Below are 17,838 nucleotides of genomic sequence, written 5' to 3' on the forward strand. Positions count from 1 at the left end.
TTCTTTTCCAGCTTCCAGCCTCCCATTGCTGGGGCTCCTGGCCCTCCCTCCCTAATGCACCCTTTTGTGTCACTGCAAATTGCCTTCAGTTCCAGCAAAGCAGGCTGCCAGCTTCCCATAAAGTCCACATTTCCTGGCCCTGGAGGAGCGGCTGGCTCTCCACCTTCTTTCCCTCCCTTCCAGCCAGGCACCAAGTCCTCATTATCTGAGTCACAAAGGAGGATCACAAAAGAGCATCTCAGACATGACAGGAAGGTCTCCCCTGTGGCCTTAAATACAACTCTCCATGAAGGGCATGAACCAGCCCAGAGGACCCATCCACCATGTGCACCCAGAAAGGAGAAGCCACGCGACCATCATGATACTGTAACGTGGATCATAACTCATGATGAGAGCCCTTCCCATGGGCTGGGTGCTGAGCTGGGCTCTTTCAGGCACTCTCTCTTAGTCCTCATCAGAACTCTGCAAAGCGGGTGCTATGACTATCCCTACTCTACAAAGTCACTGAGGCTTAGAGAAGCAATTTCACCGAGGTCATGCAGCTAGTTAGCGGCAGGGCAGGACCCTCAGGGCTGTCTGAATACAGGTGTTTCTAATATCATACTCTTGCGTATGGCGCTGAACCAGTGTGCAAGTATACCCATGTGCTCTTCCACCAGTGAGGACCCCAATATGAACCACGAAACTACTCTTTTTCTCTCTGATGAGCACACCCCTGTGTGCATGGGTGAAAAGCCTTTTTTTTTTGCACACAGGGAGGCCTCCCTAGGTCCCAGTGATGCCATCCCTGTGAACACCATTCCGTGTTCTGGACCCAGCCTGGCAAGACTGCCTAGTGAAGGGCTTAATGATGAACCCACTGTTACATACACCCATATGCATCTTCCAGGAGTACTGGACTCCAGAGACCAGGATTGATTGGTGAACCTTTAGCTAATGAACATGTTATCTAAGTGCCACCTCCCTCTGCCGTAAGGGAGACCTCTGAGCCCCAAGGGGATCCACAAGCCCCTGGTTCTCTTTTTAATCTGATTTGCCCTTTTACAAACCCCCTCAGGCCCACTGCCTGGTCGGGGAAGCCAGCCTTCCCCAGCAACAGGGGAAAATAATTAACTGCCATCATTCTGGCTTAATCAGCTCCAGCATGGGGAAAGCAGTTGTAATGGAAGGAGACTAGGTTTTGGGGATGTGAATTATGTGTTTCCCATTCTTTATCATCCCCTGTTACTGTCTTATCTTTATTCATTCTGGCAAATTAAATTAGCACTGCCTTTCCAATCTTATTCTCCAGGAGAAATTAAACAACAGCAGCAAAGAGGGAATTGGCTATAATGGGGCTGTTTGATATACTTTGGGTATCCTGCATCTCGAAGAATCCACTGCCCTGGAAAATACCAGGTAATCAGATCTCCTGGAAATGCAGTTTGGAGCATTCAGGGTTAGACATTTGCCGCTTCCTTTGTCTTTTTCTCTGCTCAAAATGTTTGAATTATGCTCTTTTAGCTATTTGGAAATATGCAATAGATTCTTGTAAACTATAGTCACCTTGCTGATCTATCAAACGCCAGGTCTTACTTTTTCTATCAAACTGTATATTTGTACCCATTAATCAACCTTTTTTCATCCCCCCCACTTCCAAACTTCTGGTAACAACCAATCTATTTTATATTTTTATAAGGTGCACCTTGTGAGCTCCCACATATGAGTGGGAACATGTGATATTTGTCTTTCTATGCTTGGCTTATTTCACATAGCATAATGACCTCCAGTTCTGTCCATGTTGCAAATGACAGGATTTCATTCTTTTTTTATGGCTGAATACTATTCCACTGTGTGTATGTACCACTTTTTAAAATTTATTAATTCATCCATTGATGGGCTTGTAGGTTGATTTCATATCTTGGCTATTGTGAATAGTGCTGCAATAAACATGGGAGTGCTTATTCTCTTCAGTATGTTAATTTCTTTTCTTTTGCATATACCCAGTAGTGGAATTTCTGGATCATATGGTAGTTCTATTTTTAGTTTTTTGAGGAAAAAACAGTTTCTCACAGTGCATGTATTAATTTATGTTCCCACCAACAGTGTGTGAGGGTTCCCCTTTCTCCACATCTCACCAGCATCTGTTATTCCCTGTCTTTAAAAAAAATTTTTTTTTGAGACAGAGTCTCGTTCTGTTGCCCAGGCTGGAGTGCAGTGATGTGATCTCGGCTCACTGCAACTTCCGCCTCCTGTGTTCAGGAGATTCTCTTGCTCAGTCTCCTACATAGCTGGGATTACAGGCATCCACCTTCATGACCAGCTAATTTCTGTGTTTTTAGTAGAAATGTTGTTTCACCACATTGGCCAGGATAGTCTCAAGCCTGTCTTTTTGATAATAGTCATTTGATCAGGTGTAAGGTGATATCTCATTGTGGTTTTGAAGTGCATTCTCTAAAGATTAGTTAATGTTGAACATTTTTTCATATACATACTGGCCATTTGTATGTCTTCTTTTAAGAAGAATGGGCAAAATACTTTTTGCCCATTTTAAAATCAGATTATTTGTTTAGCTGTTGAGTTGTTTGAGCTCCTTACATATTGTTATCAATCCCTTGTCAAATGAATAGTTTGCATATATTTTCTCTCATTCGGTGGGTTATCTCTTCATTTTGCCAATTGTTTTTTTTGCTTTGCAGAACTTTTTAGCTTGATGCAATCCATTTGTCTATTTTTGCTTTGGTTGCCTGTGCTTTTGAGGTCTTACACAAAGAAAGTCTTTGCTCAGACCAACGTGCTCAGTGTCAACGTCCTGGAGTGTTTTCATGCTGTTTTCTTTCTGGTAGTGTTACAGTTTTAGGTCTTAGATTTAAGTCTTCAATCCATTTTGATTTGATTTTTAGAAATTGTGAGAAATAGGGATATAGCTTCATCCTTCTGCATATGGTTATCACGTTTTTCCCACCACCATTTATTGAAGAGACTCCTTTCCCCACTGAATGTTCTTGGCACCTTTGCTGAAAACGAGTTGGCTATAAGTGTGTGGCTCTATATCTGGCTTCTTAATTTTGTTCTGTTGGTCTGTGTGCCTGTTTTTATGCCAGTAGCATGCTGATTTTGTTAAAATAGCTTTGTAGTATATTTTGAAGTCAGGTAGTGTGATGTCTCCAGCTTTGGTCTTTTTGCTCAAGATTGCTTCAGCTATTCAGGATCTTTTGTGGTTCCATGCAAATTTTGGATTATTTTTTTTTCTATTTTTGTGAAGGACATCCTTGGTATTTTGATAGGGATTGCACTGAATCTGCAAATTGTTTTAGGTAGTATTGTCGTTTTAACAAAATTAATTTTTTAAATCCATGAGCATGCAATATCTTTCCATTTTTTGGTGTCCTCTTCAGTTTCTTTCACCAGTGTCTTACAGCTTTTCTTGTATGGATCCTTCACTTCTTTGGTTAAATTGATTCCTAGATTATCTTATATTCTTTGTAGCTATTGTAAATTGAATTACTTTCTTGTTTCTTTTTCGGCTTGTTCACTGTTGGCATATATAAATCCAACTCATTTTTGTATGTTCATTTTGTATCCTGCAACTTTACTGAATTTATCAGTTCTAACAGTGTTTTAGGGGGAGTCACTAGGTTTTTCTAGGGATAAGGCATGCCATCTGTGAACAAGGTGAATTTGACTTCTTCCCAGTTTGAATGCCCTTTATTTCTTTGTTTTTTTTTTTCCCAGTATCTCTTGAATGATCACGTGGTTTTTGTTCTTGTTTCTATTAATGTGACATATTACGTTTATTGATTTGTGTATGTTGAAGCATCATTGCATCTGTGGGATGAATAACACTTGATCATGGTGATGATCATATTCACATGGTGAATGATCAGCTTGTGAGTACTTCACTGAGGATTTTCACATCTCTGTTCATCTGTGATATTGGCCTGTAGTTTTTTCCTGTTGTGTCTTTGTCTGGTTTTGGTATCAGGGTAATGTTGGACATGTAGAATGAGTTTGTAAATATTCCTTCCTCTTCAATTTTTTGAAGAGTTTGATGAGAATTAGTATTAGCTCTCCTTTAACTGTTTGGTAAAGTTCAGCAAGCAGTGAAGCCATCAAGTTATGGGCTTTTTTTTTGGATGGGAGACTTATGGCTTTGATCTTGTTACTAATTATTGGTTTGTTCAGGTTCTCTATTTCTTCGTGGTTCCATATTGGTTAGGGTGTATATGTCTGGAATTTATCTGTTTCTTCTAAGTTTTCCAGTTTTTTGGCATATGTTTGTTTGTAGCAGTCTTTGTACCGTTACAAATGATTCTTTGTATTTCTGTGGTATCAGTTGTTATGTTTCCTTTCACAGTTCTGATTTTATTTATATGGGTCTTTTATCTTTTTTATTAGTTATTCTAGCTAAAGCTTGTCCATTTTTAATCTTTTTAACAAAACCCCAACTTTGTTTCATTGATCTTCTGTATTTTTTTTTATGTTTCAGTTTATCTATTTCTGCCCTTTTTTTTTATTTTTAGGAAGGGAGGGAGGAAGGCAGGAAGGGAGGAAAGGAGGAAGGGAGGGATGAAGGAAGGGAGGGAGGAAGGGAGGGAGGAAGGGAGGGAGGAAGGGAGGGAGGGAGGGAGGGAGGGAGAGAAGGGAAGGAAGGAAATCAAGCAATGAGAAAGACATTGCCGACCTGGATCTAGAGGTCTACAAGTTGATTTCTTTTTTTCTTTTTTTGAGAGGAGGAAAGAAAAAAAAGGAGTGAAGGAGAGGAAGAAAGAGGAAGAAAAAGAGGGAGAGAGAACGGAAATGTTGCTTTATTCTAAAAAAAAATGGGTATTAATAATGGCCAATCAATGTTTCATTTAAACCTATGAGTAGGTGTGATGTGGTATTGACAAGAATGTATATTTTGTGTATTTGAAGTGGAGAGCTCTATAAATATTTATTAAGTTTACTTGTTCCGGATCTGAGTTCAAGTCCTTCATAGCCTTATTAATTTTCTGTCTCATTGAGTCTAAGTCTCTATGTATCTGGGTGTTAGGATCGTTAGCTCTTGTTGTTGCATTGATCCTTTTACCACTATATCTTTGTTGCTTTAAAATCTATTTTATCAGATACGAGAATTGCAACTCCTGCTTTTTATTTATTTATTTATTTTTGCTCTCCATTTGGTTGGTAAATCCTTCTCCATCCCTTTGTTTTGAGTCTTTGTGTATCCTTGCATGTGAAACAGGTCTGGATGTAACATGCCATTGGGTTTTGGCTGTGTCTTTTGACTGGGGGATTTAGTCAATTTAAATTTAGGGTTACTGCCATTTGATGTTAACTGGCTGTTTTATCCATTCGTTGATGAAAATTCTTCTTTATGTTGATGCTCTTTCCTTTTTGGTATATTTTTAGAAAGGCTAATACTGGTTGTTTCTTTCTATGTGTAATGCTTCTTTCAGAAGCTCTTGTAAAGCAGGCCTAGTGGTAATAAAATCTCTGAGTACTTGCTTGTTCTAAAATATTTTATTTTTCCTTCAGTTGTGAAGCTTAGTTTGGCTGGATATGAAATTTTGGGCTGAAAGTTCTGTTCTTTAAGGATGTTGAATATTGGCCCCCACTCTCTTCTGGCTTGTAGAGTTTCTGCTGAGAGATCTGCTGTAAGTCTGATAGGCTTGCCTTTGTGGGTAACCTGACCTTTCTCTCTGGCTGCCCTTAGTATTTTCTCCTTCGTTTCAACCCTGGTGAATCTAACGATTATGTGCCTTGGGGTTGCTCTTCTTGAGGAATATCTTTGTGGTGTTCTCTGTATTACCTGGGGTTGAATATTGTCCTGCTTTGCTAGTTTAGGAAAATTTTCCTGAATAATATCCTGAAGAATATTTTCCAGCTTGGATTCATTCTCTCTGTGGCATTCAGGTACACCTATCAAACGTAAATTTGGTCTTTTTACATAGTCCCACATTTCTTGGAGACTTTGCTCATTCCTTTTTATCCTTTTTTCTTTAATCTTGTCTTCTCGTTTTATTTCATTAAGTTGGACTTTGACCTCTGATATCCTTTCTTCTGCTTGAACAATTCGAGTGTTTAAACCTGTGCATACTTCTCGGAGTTCCTGTACTGTATTCTTCAGTTCCATTAATTCACTTATATTCCTCTCTAAGTTGTCTATTCTCATTAGGATTTTGTCAAACCTTTTTTCAAAGTTCTTAGTTTCTTTACATTGGGCTACAACATGTTCTTTTAACTCACAGAAGTTTCTTATTATCCATCTTCTGAAGCCTGATTCTGTTAATGGGATGTGCTCGTTCTCCATCAAGCCTTGTTCCCTTGTTGATGAGGAACTGTGATCCTCTTTAGAGGGAGAGGCATTCTGATTTTGAGTATTCTCAGCCTTTTTATGCTGGTTTCTTCCCATAATTGTAAATGTATCCACCTGTCATCTTTGTAATTACCAACTTTCAAATTAGGTCTCTGAGTGGACGTCCAAGTTGTTAATTCCCAGGGCCAAAATATGAGCAACCCACTGCGCCGGCCAAAACAGCGGCGTTAAGACTGATGGTGCTTTTCTGCCTGGGAATCTCCAGTCTGGCTTCCTTCTTGAGTTCGTAATAGGCGATTCTGCCTTTCTGGAGCTCCAAACGTCGGTCAGAAGGGGAACCAGTCCCGTTTACTCTGTGCGGAGAGCTGCCGCACCGAGGTGCCTGTGAAACTGCTGCGCTGGCCATAAGAGTCGTGCTGGCGACCCGTGCAGCTCCTCCACTGGGAATCTTCTGCTCTGTGAGTGACCAAAATTTGTCTGAAAGTGTGGTGTCCTCTCGTTCTCTGAGCTTTCACTGGGAGCAGCAATCCCGAGATGTTAGTGATCAGCCATCTTGAATCGTTCCCCTGTGCTCTATCTTTATTATTTCTTTCCTTCTACTAATTTAGGGTTCGGCTTGTTCTTGCTTTTTTAGTTCCGTGAGATGCATCATTAGGTTGTATATTAGCCAGGGTTCTCTAGAGGGATAGAACTAATAGAATAGATATATATAAAGGGGAGTTAATTAAGTATTAATTCACAGGATCACAAAGTCCCTTAATAGGCCACCTGCAGGCTGAGGAGCAAGGAGAGCCAGTGCAAGTTCCAAAACTGAAGGACGTGGAGTCCGAAGTTCGAGGGCAGGAAGCATCCAGCAAGGGAGAAAGATGTAGGCTAGGAGGCTAGGCCAGTCTATGTTTTCACATTTTCCTGCCTGCTTACGGTTCTAGCCACTCTGGGAGCTGATTAAATTGTGCCTATCCAGATTAAGGGTGAGTCTGCCTTTCCCATCCCACCGACTGGAATGTTAATCTCCTTTGGCAACACCCTTACAGACACGCCCAGGATCAATACTTTGTATCCTTCGATCCAATCAAGTTGACACTCAGTATTAACCATCACAAGTTGTTTATTTCTACTTTTAAAATATGTGTTTATTGCTAGCACCTTCTCTCTTAGTGCTGCTTTTGCTGTATCCCATAATTGTGATATCTTATATTTCCATTTTCATTTGTTCAAGAAATTTAAAAATTGTCTTCCTAATTTCTTCATTGACGCATTGGTTGTTCAGAGCATGTTGTTTAATTTTCATTTGTTTGCATCTTTTCCAAGATTATTCTTGTCGTTGATACCTAGTTTTATTCCATTGTGGTCAGAAATAATACTTGATATAGTTTTAATTTTTAAAAATTTGTTGAGATTTGTTTTGTGGCCTAAGATATAATCTGTTCTGGAAAATGTTCCATGTGGTGATGAGAAGAATATGTGTTCTGTAGCAATTGGGTGATATGTTCTGTAAAGGTCAGTTAGGTCTATTTGGTCTACTGTGTAGTTTAACTCCAGTGTTTCTTTGTTGATTTTCTATCTGGATGATCTGTCCATTACTGGGAATGGGGTGTTGAAGTCTCCCACTATTATTGTATTGCAGTCTGTCTCTCCTTTTGGAAATATCAATGTTTATATACTTGGGAGCTTTAGTATAGGGTGTATAGATAATTACAATTATTATATCATCTTGCTGAATTGACCCCTTTATCATTTTATAGTAACTTTCTTCACTTCCTTTTTTTTGAGATGGAAAAAAAGTAAAGATTTTTAATAAATTTTTATAAAATATTTTTATAAATCTTTTCCTTTCTTATTGTTTTACTTTGTTCTGTCACCCAGGCTGGAGTGCATTGGCATGATCTCTGCTCACTGCAACCTGCAACCTCCGCCTCCTGAGTTCAACTGATTCTCCTGCCTTAGCCTCCTGAATAGCTGGGATTACAGGTGCCTGCTACCATGCCAAGCTAAGTTTTGTATTTTTAGTAGAGACAGGATTTCACCATCTTGGCCAAGCTGGTGTTGAACTCCTGACCTCATGATCCACTCACCTCGGCTTCCCAAAGTGCTGGGATTACAGGCGTGAGCCACCACACCCAGCCCTTTGCCTCTTTTTACAGTCTTTGATTTGTAGTCTATTTCATCCAATCTAAATATAGCTAATCCTGCTCTTTTTTGGTTTCCAGTGGCATGGAATATCTTTTCCCACTCTTTCATTTGCAGTCTATGTGTGTCCTTATAGGTAAAGTGAATTTTTTTTTCTGAGATAGAGTCCCATTCTGTCACCTGGGCTGGAGTACAGTGGTGTGACCTTAGCTCACTGCAACCTCCATCTCCCTGGTTCAAGCAATTCTCTTGCATCAGCCTCCCGAGTAGCTGAGATTACAGGTGTGCGCCACCATGCCTGGCTAATTTTTCTGTATTTTTAGTAGAGACGGGGTTTCACCATGTTGGCTGGGCTGGTCTCAAACTCCTGACCTCAGGGGATCCACCCGCCTTGGCCTCCCAAAATGCTGGGATTACAGGTGTGAGCCAATGTGCCAGGTCTGAAGTGGATTTTTTTTAAGACAACACAAAGTTGGGTCTTTTTTCTTTATCCACTTAGCCACTGTATGCCCTTTAATTAAAGAACTGAATTTATTTACATTCAGCGTTATTATTGATAAGTAAGTACTTACTACTGCCATTGTGTTGCTTGTTTTTTAGGTTGTTTTATAAATCTTTTCCTTTCTTGTTGTTTTACTTTGTGATGAAATTATTTTCTTTGGTAGTATGTTTTAATTCACTGCTTTTTATTCCTTGCGAAACTATTATAGTTTTTTTTGCCTTGTGGTTACCATGAGGCTTATAAAAACATCTAATAGATACGACAAGTTATTTTGAAGAGATGACTACTTATCTTGGATCATGAAGGAAAGAATAGAAACAAAGAAAGAATGGGAAAAAACCTCCACACTTCAACTCCATCCCCTAATTTTGACTTGATATTGTCCCAGTTTACATATTTTTATATTGTTAATATTTCAACAGGTTGCCACAACTATTATTGTTTTTGATAGATTTACCTTCTGGGATTCACCCTATAGTTACAAGTGGGTTTTATAACTAATTTCTACCACAATTACAGTATTAGAGTATTTTGGGTTTCTGTGGACTTAATTTTACCACTGGGTTTTATACTTCAAATGTTTTTTATTTGAATGTTAGTTTTATTTCTTTCAGATTGAAGAATTCCCTTTAGCAGTTCTTGTAAAATGGGTCTGGTGAATTCCTTCAACTTGTGTTTTTCTGGAAAAGTCTTTATCTCTTCTTCATATTTGAAGGATAACTTTGCTGGGTATTATATTCTTGGATGGCAGTTTATTTTTTTCATTTAGAACTTTGAAAATGTCACCCCACTCCCTCCTGGCCTGTATGGTTTCTGCTGAGAAGTCTGTTGTCAGACAAATTGGAGCTCCTTTATATGTTATTTGCTTCTTTTCTCTTGCTGCTTTTAGGATATCCTCTTTGTCCTTGATCTTGAGAGTTTGGTTAACATATGTCTTGAGGTAGTCATATTTGGATTGAATCTATGTGGTGTTCTCTGGTCTCCCTGGAGCTGGATATTTATATATTTCTCAAGTTTTGGTAAGTTTTCTGTTATTATTTCTTTAAATAAGCATTATACATCTTGCTCCTGATCAACTCCCTCTCTTGAAACACCAATAATTCTTAGATTTGGTCTTTTGAGGTAATTCCATATCTTATAGGTAATCTTCATTTTTTTCATCCTTTTTTGTTTTTTTTCTCCTCTGTGTATTATTTTCAAACAATATGTCTTCACACTCACTGATTTTTCTCCTCTCCTTAATTCATTTTGCTGTTGAGAGAATCTAATGAATTTTTCATTTGAGCACATGTATTTCTCAGTTCCAAGGTTTCTGTTCAATTTTTTTGAAGTTTCAATCTTTTTGTTAAATTCCTCTGAAAATTTTGAAATTGCTTTTATGTGTTATCTTGGAGATCACTGAGTTTTAAAAAAATGGCTATTTTGAATTCTTGGTCAGAGAGTTCACATATCACTGTTTTATTAGGGTCAGCCACTGGTTCCTTGCTTTGTATGTTTGAATAGGTCATGGTTTCCTGTTTTGCTTTTGTTTATTGTGGATGTATGTCTATGTTTTTTCATTGAAGGATTAGTTATTTCTTGCTCTTCTCTGGCTGGCTTGTTTTGGTGGTTATTAGATACTCTTGCTCAGAGAGTTCGTACTTTACCTGTTGATTTTCTTTACTTTTTACCCCATTTTGTTGCAGCCTCCTTTTTGACACTAGATGGCATATTAAGCTCATGTTTGCCTTGGTTCTAAACAATTAGAGTGCTGCCTGTACCAAATGGAGAAAGCTCCCAAAGGGGGATACCCCAGTACTTCACGAAGCCTGGCTAGGGGTTCATGCCCAGGGAGCCTGTAGAATGAAGCTCCTACAGCATGTGCTGCTGAATAGCCACTCTGATTTGGCATTTCCTTTGGCCGAGTTACAGAGCAGAGTTTCCAGAATTGGGGATGGTAGTCTTGCCTCACTGCTTTGTCTCTGACTGTTTGCAGGGACATTTCTCCCTCAGGCATTCCTGAGACTTCTCATGGATTGAGGCAGGGACACATCTTCTGCCAGGAAACCAAATATGGTAGGGAAGTTGGTTGTTTACTTCAATCTCACTTTTTCTGGTGTAGAAAATGTGAGTCGTGGGGAAATTTTCCCGGCACTTGGTGCTGGGTAGATTGGGGAGGGGTGTTATGGATATGGAAGTCCAATTCTCTTAGCATCTGCTCAGAGTTTTTCATTTCTCGTGGCCCTGGGAACTGTCTTCTTTTTATACTGAGTTTTGGGACATTGCTGGTGATAATCTCAGTGCTGTATAATTGTTTCTAGTTTTCTTTGGAGGATGAGTGAAGCCAGCTTGCTATGACACTGCCATTTTGGAACCAGAAGCCTGGAAGATTTTTTTGAGATGGAGTCTCTCTCTGTTGCCCAGGCTGGAGTGCAGTGGTGTGATCTTGGCTCACTGCCACCTCTGCCTCCTGAGTTCAAGTGATTCTCCTGCCTCAGCCTCCTGAGTGGCTGGGATTACAGGCCCGTGCCATCATGCCCAGCTAGTTTTTGCATTTTTAGTAGAGATGGGGTTTCACCATGTTGGTTAGGCTGGTCTCGAACTTCTGACCTTGTGATCTGCTCACCTTGGCCTCCTAAAGTGCTGGGATTACAGGCGTGAACCACCGCACCTGGACTGCCTGGAAGTTGTTTTTTTTTTTTTTTTAAGATTCGAAGCCAGGGTGCTCTCTGAGGCAACTCCTAGCCCCGTGACCAGAGGACCTTCTGCTCCACAGGTTGCCAAACTTGTTCTGCACATTCATCTGTGAGATTTGTCAAAAATACAGATTCCTGGACCACAGAATATAACTCTCCAAGCTGGTGGCCTGGAAGTGTGCCTTTCCTCAAAGCTTTCAGAATGGTGTTGATTAAGGTAGTCTATAACTCAGACTTCGGGACTCACTGCTCTAACCCTAGTGTCCCTAACTTATTTTTTAAGGAGAGGAGGTCCCAGTCATATCCAGTGTTCCTCTCCTCTCCTTCCTGGGTACATGGCAGTCTATACTTTTCAGCTTCCTCTGCAGTTAGGCAGATGTTATGACTAGTTCTGGCTAACTAGTAGACTTAACGTGTGAAACTTCTGAGCCAAAGCAGTGAAAAGCCCCTGCAGGACCTTCCAGCTTTCTTTTATTCTTTGTTGGAGAACACGGAGGCGGCAAGTTGACACAGTTGAGACATAAGATCAAAGCAACCTGGATCACTGGGTTAACACATGGAAGACAGCAGCCTTGGAGAATCACCTGATTTGCAGTGCAGTTTATGAGGGATAAAGAGATAGAGATAAACTCCTAGTCAGAGATTCGGGACTGTTTGTTACTGTAGCTTAACTCTAGCCTATCCTGATTAATACTGATCTCTCTTAGAAAGCCTTTAATCCCAGCTAGTAAGGAGGTTGAGGCAGGAGAATCACTTGAGCCTGGGAGGCAGAAGCAGCAGTGGGCTCAGATTGTGCCGTTGCACTCCAGCCTGGGTGACGAGAGCAAGACTCCATCTCAAAAAAAAATTTTTTTTTTTTAGGCTACCTTCTTGGGGTTTCTTTTTCTACCTCAGATCCAGGAATTTTTATTATTATTATTATTTTTTAGATGGGGTCTTGCCCTCACAGCTCACTGCAGCCTCGACCTTCCGGGGTTAAGTGATCCTCCCACCTTAGCCTCCTGAGTAACTGGGGCCACAGGTGCACACCACTACACCTGGCTTATTTTTTTGGTTTAACGTTTTTGTAGAGGCGGGGTCTCACTATGTTGCCCAGACTAGTCTCAAACTCCTGGGCTCAGACAATGCTCCCACCTTGGCCTCCTAAAGTGCTGTAATTACAGGCATGAGCCACCCCACCTAGCTCAGATCTAGGAATTATTGACTCAAGTCACTGCCGATTCACACTCTGTGACATAATTTATAATGATGGCCCCTTGTCACTGCTCTTTGCCCCTGGTTTCCTTCATAGGTGGCCTTTGGGAGCTCCAGCTCTCTGCTCCTCCGCTAGTGTACATCCAAACCCATCCTAGTGGCTGGTAGAATGAAGGGCCTCATTTATCAGCATCTACCCTCCTTAGAAGGTATATGGGACTATAATTAGAGTTATGTAATTAGGAATTATATAAATGCATTTGTAATATTAAGTTTTATTAAATTTCAGGGGTTTTGGTCTCTCTGAATCTTACCCTCTCATTCATAAATTACGGAGTAGTAACTCCAACTCTTACCAGAGGCCAGAAAACTCCCAGAGTCTCATGGGACATTTTCCAGGACTTCACACATGTGTAATGCTGGATTTCCAGTCAGAGGTGGAGCCCCACCTTTGAACCCCCAGGCCTGATGGGGTTCCCTTGCCCCACCCCAGTAGTATCTACTGTCAAAGCTTAGGCTTGGCAGCCATCGACACTTGAAGTCAGGAACTGCCAGCTACTTTCCTGCTTGAAGCTCAGTTTCTGGGACTTTGGCTGTTAGACAAACACCAAACTTCTGAAGACCCAGGATGCCTTCAGTCTGGATCTCTGCTTTCACCTGCAAGGGGCTGACCTCAAGCTTGGCAAAGGGGAGAATCCCTGAGTCGCTGAGTTCTGGATTCAAGAGCTGGATCAGACACTTGCTAGACGTGTGGGTTTGAACAAGTCACTTAACATTTCTAGGCCTCAGTTTCCCCATCCATGAAAGGAGAACATTGTATTAGATCAACCCTCACACGTCCACACATCTTCTACTCTAACTGAACTGGGCACATCTCTACTCTGGAGACGCCTGCCTCCCTGCCTTTGCACTTGCCATTTCGTCTGCCAGGAGAGCTCCCCACCTTTCCCATCTCCATCACTCACTTTTAAATATTCCCTGCATTCTAACACCTGGTTCAAAAGCCATCAAAGTCTCCTGTGACTCAACTAGACAGACCAAATAGTCTTCACTTTCTGCCGTTATCTCCGTATTTTCCAGACTTTCCCAATTAGAGAAAGCCAATGTTTATTGAACAACTACTATATGCCAAATTTTGGGTAATGTGCTTCACCAGCATCCGCTTTTGGTTTTCCCAGCAACCTATGAGGTAGACATGACGATCCCGTTTCACAGAGGTGGTTGTGGAGGCTTTGGGAGATCAGGTGAGTCATCACAGTTCGGGATCAGTAAGGGACATTTGGGTGGGGGGTCCCCAGTGCAGGGGCCTCATCCTGTCCCTGATGGGTATCCTGTGGGTGCTCGTTGAGGGGCTGTGGGTTGTGCCCACCTCCAGCTGCCCGTGGCTTAGAAATTAGCAGGTATATAACCAAGTGGCTCTGGGCATGGGTTTGGTGACCAAATGCTGGGCAGGTCTCTCTCCTTCTGGAGAAGAAACCTGTGCTAGGTGCAGATGCACCACCCTCCGCCTCTGTGTCGCTAAGGGCACGCAGGTGGGCAAAATGCAGAGTGCATCTTGGCAGTTGGACTTGGGAGAATTAAATTCTCCACTAGGGGCTTCCATTTCAGGCTGCTGTGAGTAGAATCAGGCGGTAGTGGACGGAGCGGCTGGGGAAGGGAGGAGGGGAAGTTACAAGCTCCAGCTCCAGTGCTCCGGCATCTGTGGCTTCCCCGCCACCTCTCCCCATCGATCTTTCTCTCTGCTTATTATTCTCTCCCCTTTGGTCTCACTGTGGCCTTCTCCATCCTCCCTGGCTCGTTCCTCCATCCCTCTGCCTGCGTCTGTTGTGACATGTTTCTCTCTCCTGTCTCTCCCTCCGCCTCTGCCTGTGAGTGTGCCCTGTGAGCGTCCCCTTCTCTCTCTGAGACTGTGCCTCTTTCTCATTTATATACTCTCACGACAGCACTCTCTTCATGGATTTGTCTGTAACTGTCTTTGTATCTTCGTGTACTTTGATTTTTTTATCTTTATCTCCTGCTGGGTATTTCTTGTTCTGTGTTTTTACTTCCTAGTGTGAATCTGTTTTTTCTCTTCCTTTCCCCTCTCCTTCTTCTTCCTAGGAATGATCTCATCTCCATGCCCCCACTTTGCACTGTGTGTGTTTCTCTCTTTCCTTCTGCGTGAGTGTGTGTGCAGGGTGCGTGTGTTGTCTGTGTGTGCATAAAGGCTTTCTTGACGTCTCTTCTCTGTGTCTCAATGCATTGATGGAATTTCTCTCCGTCTCTTACCCACTTGCTTCTCCCACTCCATAGTTGCTGTTGGTACCAACATGGACATCTGGGAGACTCAGACAGGAGGGCCTTGAGTTCAAAGGAAGGAGGAATCAGCTTCTGGGCAGGCAGGCAGCTCTCAGCTGGGATCAGGAAGGAAGAAACATGTTACAAATCCAAGGTGGGGGGGCCTTGAGTCACCTCATCTGGGGCAGCAGGAAAAACACTGGAATCCAAGCCAGAGAATCAGAGCAGGAGCCCACTTCTTCCATGTCCTGTGTGACCTTGGGCAAGTCACTGAACCTCTCTGACCTCAGTTTCCTAATTAATAAAATAGCGCTGTTGTAAAGACTAAGCAAGTTCATCACTGTAGAACTGGAAGCCCAGTACATGGCTCAGGGAGTGCAATGAAGAGATGGACGAGTCCAGACTCACAGGCTGTCCCCGCATGGACAAAGGCCCACAGGGGGACGCTGAATGGAGGAATTGCTGGAGGTCAAGGAAGGAGCCGAGGAGGCATCCTGGAGGCAGGTGCAGAGGACAGGCTGTGGGGACATGAGACAGTGGGTTGGGGTCATGGGGGCAGCAGAAAGTTGATGCTGGTGCCTCCCTCTTTAGCCCAGACTCCCTCTCCCACAGCCCAGGTATTCCTAGTCCCTCTCTCCAGGGAGGGCCACCACAGGGGCTCCTCTACCTCAGAGGTAGAGAGCTGGGGACAAGGCCTGCCAGGGCTGGCAGAGTGGCCAGGGCCCTGGACTCCAACCTGTAATTATGGGGAATCAGAGCTTGTGCTGGAGATGCCTAGCTGGGTTTGTCTTTCTGCCCTTGCCCACTGCCTGGGGCTGGGACAGACGTGCTTACTCACTTAGCAATTGCTTACTGAGCCTTCATTTGTGCCAAGGGTGCAATGCAACAGAGGGTTCACTCTAGTGGGGGAGACAGAGACAATTCAAGCATCCGCAAGATGTGAAGATGACCACATGTGATGATGAAGAGTATGAGGTGTGATGAGCACATAGGATCCAGGGTCTGACCTCACCTGGAGGTCGAGACGGGCTTTGGAGGAGATGATGTTGGAGCCAAGAACCCAAAGGCTCAAGTAAATAGGGTAGGGAAGATAACTCTGTTCTAGTTATTTATTGCTGCATAACAAGCTACTGTAAAATTTAGTGGCTTAAAACAACCATTTTATTTTGCTCACCATGTGGTGGGCCAGGAATTTGAGAAAAGCTCAGTTGGCCACTTGGTGTCAGCCAGGAGCAATGCTAGGACTGGAGGGTCCCTTCCAAGATGGCGTCTTCACCGTTTGGCATTTTGGTGCATCTTGGCTCTTTCTTCATATAGCATCTTCTCCTCCAGAACCTTCTGCATGCCTTGATGATAGCATCGTGACAGATGGAGCCCTTACATGGAGGCACAGGGCCACAAGAGACTGAAACTAAAAATAAAATCCCAAGCCTGCAGTCAACTAAAGGGACCCCCTGCTGGCCCAGGGGACCCCAGAAAAACCTTACAAATAGAGTTCCCAGCCTTGACAGGATAGGAAGTCTGACATGCCTAGTTATACCTGCTTCCTTTTGCAGTTAAACATAACAGCTAGGCCGGGCGTGGTGGCTCAAGCCTGTAATCCCAGCACTTTGGGAGGCCGAGACGGGTGGATCACGAGGTCAAGAGATCAAGACCATCCTGGTCAACATGGCGAAACCCCGTCTCTACTAAAAAAAAAAAAATACAAAAAATTAGCTAGGCATGGTGGCGCGTGCCTGTAATCCCAGCTACTTGGGAGGATGAGGCAGGAGAATTGCCTGAACCCAGGAGGCGGATGTTGCGGTGAGCGGAGATCGCGCCATTGCACTCCAGCCTGGGTAACAAGAGCGAAACTCCGTTTCAAAAAAAAAAAAACTTAACAGCTGACCAGCATTAATGTTAAAATAGTGATAATAAGACTGACAGAATGGATTCTTCATGGCAATAAGATACCAAATTATAAACAGGACCTAAGGCCATGCCAGGCAAGGGTTAAGTCCCACACCCCTACACTTACGAATTGCCACAGGTTTTCTTTTTTCTCTATCAGCCAAACAAGCACTGACCTTCAGATAAGCAATGTTAGAGCAGTTACGGCTCACCAACCACCAGACACCACTAACTGACTCCCAGTTCCACAAGCCGTAACTACAGCTTTGATTGGACAACAGACTGATTTCAGTAACTTTCTCCTGATAACAAGACTACCTACCTACCATGGCCGGTTTACAGAGACTGCACATTTAAATGTCTTTGTGACTACCTCTATGAATATTCACAGCTCCTCCCACAAACGGTTGGCCAATCTCTTCAGCTTAAATTTCTGTCTTATCCTGCTGTCCTTTGGAAGGCCTGGTAATGGCTTTGGTTGGAGGCGATGCTTCTTAGCTTCTGAAGTGACCACTTTGCAGGCTGTAATCATTTATAAGAAATAAAGTCTCCTTTCCAAATTTATAAATTGTGAGATTAAAAAAAAAATCAGAGACGGGGTCTTGCTCTGTCGCCCAGCTTGGAGTGCAGTGGCATGTTCATTACTCACTGCAACCTTGAGTGCCTGAGCTCAAGGAATCCTCCCACCTCAGCCTCCTGAATAGCTGGGAGTACAGGCACATACCACCATGTCTGGATAATTTTACATTTTTTGGTAGAGATGGGGTCTCGTTATGCTGCCCAGGATGGTCTCAAAACTCCTGGCCTCCCAAAGCATTGGGATTATAAGCATGAACCATCATGCCCACCATAAACGGTGTGATTTTTAAGTCCAGTGTGATTTTTAAATT

The 17,838-nt window shown here is 42.6% G+C and overlaps 1 long non-coding RNA gene across 1 annotated transcript; it reads left to right on the forward strand.

Moving 5' to 3' along the window:
- The first annotated feature begins 292 nt into the window (after positions 1–292).
- On the forward strand, positions 293–16,765 carry LOC128932612 (uncharacterized). Its single transcript, XR_013519899.1, has 4 exons — positions 293–366; positions 1,292–1,398; positions 8,147–8,251; positions 13,960–16,765. It is a non-coding gene; the product is annotated as an uncharacterized LOC128932612 (long non-coding RNA).
- Positions 16,766–17,838: the final 1,073 nt, after the last annotated feature.

The sequence above is a fragment of the Callithrix jacchus genome, chromosome 7 (genome assembly GCF_049354715.1).
Source record: "Callithrix jacchus isolate 240 chromosome 7, calJac240_pri, whole genome shotgun sequence".
Lineage (NCBI taxonomy): Eukaryota > Metazoa > Chordata > Mammalia > Primates > Cebidae > Callithrix > Callithrix jacchus.